Genomic DNA, 3,931 nt, shown 5'->3' with positions numbered 1-3,931 from the left:
ACAATAATACAATGAATGACGGGATCTCTATGTACTTTGAACCAAATTGTATTCCCTCTGTTAATTATTTTTCTGTTTTGGGTGATTGAGTGTATTCATTTATTTTGTTTAGTTGCCTATCAGTATACATGGTTGAATTGCTTTCACTTCATATTAATAACTATTCTGTCGCACAATGCAAATATGATGCTGTCCTAACTAATTAAGTAGAAGCTTGGTGCTGTATGGTCTCTTCCTGACATTAAATCCTCTGTTTGTGTTGTACCAGCTGGTAGCAGCACCTGTTCTGCTGCAGTCCGCCAAAAGGAAATGGTGCTCTACACAATCAACTCCCATGCCCAAATCCAAGACCTGCAGGCCCACTCCGATGAGCTGGGCCACTCCGATGAGCTGGGCCACTCCAATAATCCCATGCTTGTGAAGCTTGTCTCTCTGGAGTCGGTGCGCACAGGCGCGAGTCGTATGCACTCCTCCGCCTGCTGATCATGGACTCGATGTTCTGGCCATGCCCGGAGATGGAAATCCTCTTGGTCGTGGCAGGCTTGTCGCTGGAAATCCAAATGCTCGAGCGTGATGTGTTACCCAAGCTCATGGTTCAGGAGGCCAAGCTGGAACGGGGCACCCTGCAAGCCCTCCTACTCATGAAGAACTCAGCAATTGCGCTCTCACATCTGAGGAAGTGCTTTAAGTTAGCCTTGGGCGTATTGGCCGAGAAGGATCTGGTCTCACCCCGAGTCGAAAAGCTGAGCACAATGCTAGAGTATACTGTTGTTCATGTACTCAAAGGTAATTGCAACATGCTTCAGGAGTCTGTCCCGTTGCTGGTCCAGCAGGTCACCCATGTGTTGGAGACCCCGGTTTGTTTCTCTGATCCTGATGAGTGGAAGAGTGATGATGAGTAGACTTATCAGCCAGCTCGAGGCTGTTGTGATGAGTATTTCTTAGGGGGTGGCAAACAGTTTAGAACCAACCCTTTATGTTTGGATGTGTTATTAATGGATTTTAAGTGATATGTATCTTGGGTAGTGTTTTCTCATTCATATGAATCATCATCACATCACAAAAGAAAAGAACGAAAGAAAATGCTTCAGTGCATGTAACGACATGAACCAATATCCGGTGGACGAATTGATATCACCAGAATACACTAAGATAATCCTTCTGTTGCAAAATAATTATTCATGGAAATATAATTACATGTGCATAAAATTTGAGTGCAGAATCACTGTGCGTACAATTCCTGTATCCAAACCAGAATGGATGCAAACCCAAATAAACTAATTTAGCACACCCACTTTAAGTAAAATAGACCTGAATGGATGCATAACCCAATGATTTAGCACACCCACTTAAGGAAAATAGATTCCATCAATCCATCATTTCGTACAGATTTGAGGTTTACCCCTGAGATTTTTCGATCCAGAAGAAAGCAACCCATAAGTATGGAAACCAAAGGAGCCTCCAAACACGTTGCAGTTTCTGAATTTAGTCAATTTTAAGTAATTTTTATTGTCGATGAATCATTATGTAGATCAAAGCATGAGATCGAGAACTCTCATCAACTGTAGCGAAGACACAAAATCAAGTGAATAGGATTACAGTTTGGAGGCTCCTTTGTTTTCTATTAAGTATAATCATAGTCGATCATTTGGGGAAAGGATCCTCAATTCCATTAAGAGAAAATTTAGTTTGGGGAAAATAATAATAAAGTGGATGGATCAGATTTCTGGCTTAGAATCCTGATGGGATTACATTTGCGCATAGTATAATCATAGTCAATCATTTGGGGAAAGGATCCTCATACCCATCTAAATCTTGAACAATAATAACAATAAACAAAATCAAAGAACAAGAATACAATATAGAAGAACCATGGATCAGATTTCTGGCTTGGAATCCTGATGGGATTACAGTTGCGCACAGTATAATCATAGTCGATCATATGGGGAAAGGATCCTCACTTCCATTCTATTAATTTTCACGACGAAACAAATCAGAAAAAAAATACAAGAACAGGAGACAAAAGAAGCGCGTAGATGGTACGACGAGATGGATCGGAATTCTGGTTTGGAATCCTCTGATAAAGGATTGCATTTGCGCACAGTGTAATCATGGTTGATCAGCTGGGGAAAGGATCCTCACTTTCATCTACATCCAGAACGCAAACTCAACACAGAAGCAAGATCAAATCTGACGGGGGATGCATCAGACAAACGAAACGAATCGAATTGCCAAGAAGATAGCACCCGTAGAGACATAGATAAAAAAAGCTAAAGGATCTACGGAGAGCAGGAACAGAGGGCGAGAACCGGGCGGCCACGGAAGACGACGGAGGACCATGGGAGGCTGGAGGACTGCGCTATATATTGGGGGTTGTGGGCGCGGAATCGTAAACCCTAGCTCGCATCGCATCGAACGGGGGAGGATTTGCTGCGTCTGCGGGTTGGATTAGGTTGCGTTCCCTCCAGCGACTACCCGACGACTACTCTCGCCCCTCCCATGCCATGGAGGCCAAGGACCAGAGGGGAAACCCTTCTCCCACCTAGGGAGAAGGTCAAGGAAGAAGAAGAAGGAGGGGGGCTCTCCCCCCCTCGCTTCCGGTGGCGCCGGAACGCCGCCGGGGGCCATCATCATCACCGCAATCGTCACCAACACCTACGCCATCTTCACCAACATCTCCATCACTTTCCCCCCTCTATCTACAGTGGTCCACTCTCCCGCAACCTGCTGTACCCTCTACTTGAACATGGTGCTTTTTGCGAACAAGCGTTTGCTGCTCCTAGCTCTAGCTGATCCCGAAATCAGAACCCGCCGGATCTGGAACGCGGGGCCGTATTCTGCCTGTATTAGCCTCGTATTCAGGCAGAGGTAAAACTTGCCGGGATGGGAATCACTGAAGTCCTGGTCGCATTCATGGTCCTGGCCGCATTCATGGCTCCCCCATTAATGCCGAACATCCGAGGCAAAATACTAAACATTTGGAACGGGGAGGAACGGGCCGATCTGCATTTAGCGCGGCTGCTGATTCAGCATAAGCGACAGCGAAGACAGCGATGAATATAACTTACAAAAGATGATCCCGCGGCTTCCAGAACCTTCCGAAAGATGATGCCCCAGGAGATTGATTCCGCTGCTTCCAGAACGATGTGGGCCCCAGGACATTAATTCCGCGGCTTACATCTTCCGATTTTCAATAAAGAAACTACACGCAGGAAGCACACGGCGCACGAAGGCCCACACAACACGAGACAACACTCGAAATGAACGGGCTCCCAGCCGCATCCGGTGGTGGCCGCAGCGTACCTGTCGAGGCGCGGCGGAGAGGTTCGAGGTTGACGAAGATGGTGAAAACGGGAAAACGGTTCTTCAGTTGGAACATGGAGTCAGCAGGGGAACAGGGAAGGAACACACTGCAGGCGGAGTGCACACACCGCAGGGCCCGCTGGGCCCCATCAAATGAATGGGCCCACCACCCCCACCGCCCCATATGGCGCGTTATCTCGCTCCTGGGTCGCTCCGGGGTCCGGGGTCGCTCCGGGGTCATAAGGTTAAGGCTCCCAAATCCAGCGTCTGACCCAAATTGACCCCAAATCGTCTGTTGGGAGTAAAACGGACAAACCGAACGACCCAACGCATGGAAGTATACGGGCGTTTCTCCGATCTGTGTCCGCTTTTGCCCCATTTTCAGACCAAAATTGCTCTCGGTTTGGGCCAAAGAGTCGTCTTCGCATCCTCGTCGTCCGTCTGTGCCCGCCCTCGACCCCACCTTGTTCCTGCCACTCTCTCCTTTTCTGTATCGGGCCCACCACACGCACCCACCACGGACAAAATCCGAACAAAATGGGGTGAAAATGGGGTAGCAGCGTTGGGTGCAGCGAGTTTGTCCGGGCTCTGTCCGGCGTTTGTTCTCTCTATTTCTAATGTGGCGGGG

General features: G+C 48.0%; 3 non-coding genes and 1 pseudogene across 3 annotated transcripts; all 4 read right to left on the bottom strand.

Annotated features, from left to right (window-relative positions):
• Window positions 1-1,602: 1,602 nt before the first annotated feature.
• Window positions 1,603-1,673, bottom strand: LOC119327005 (annotated as a pseudogene).
• A 40-nt stretch (window positions 1,674-1,713) lies between these two features.
• LOC119326994 lies at window positions 1,714-1,808 on the bottom strand. The gene has a single exon (XR_005158335.1). It is a non-coding gene; the product is annotated as a small nucleolar RNA Z103 (small nucleolar RNA).
• A 64-nt stretch (window positions 1,809-1,872) lies between these two features.
• Window positions 1,873-1,967, bottom strand: LOC119326986. Its single transcript, XR_005158328.1, has one exon. It is a non-coding gene; the product is annotated as a small nucleolar RNA Z103 (small nucleolar RNA).
• An 82-nt stretch (window positions 1,968-2,049) lies between these two features.
• Window positions 2,050-2,148, bottom strand: LOC119326995. The gene has a single exon (XR_005158336.1). It is a non-coding gene; the product is annotated as a small nucleolar RNA Z103 (small nucleolar RNA).
• Window positions 2,149-3,931: the final 1,783 nt, after the last annotated feature.

The sequence above is a fragment of the Triticum dicoccoides genome, chromosome 6B (genome assembly GCF_002162155.2).
Source record: "Triticum dicoccoides isolate Atlit2015 ecotype Zavitan chromosome 6B, WEW_v2.0, whole genome shotgun sequence".
NCBI classification, from domain to species: domain Eukaryota; kingdom Viridiplantae; phylum Streptophyta; class Magnoliopsida; order Poales; family Poaceae; genus Triticum; species Triticum dicoccoides.
This window is presented reverse-complemented; position numbering and strand designations above follow the sequence as displayed.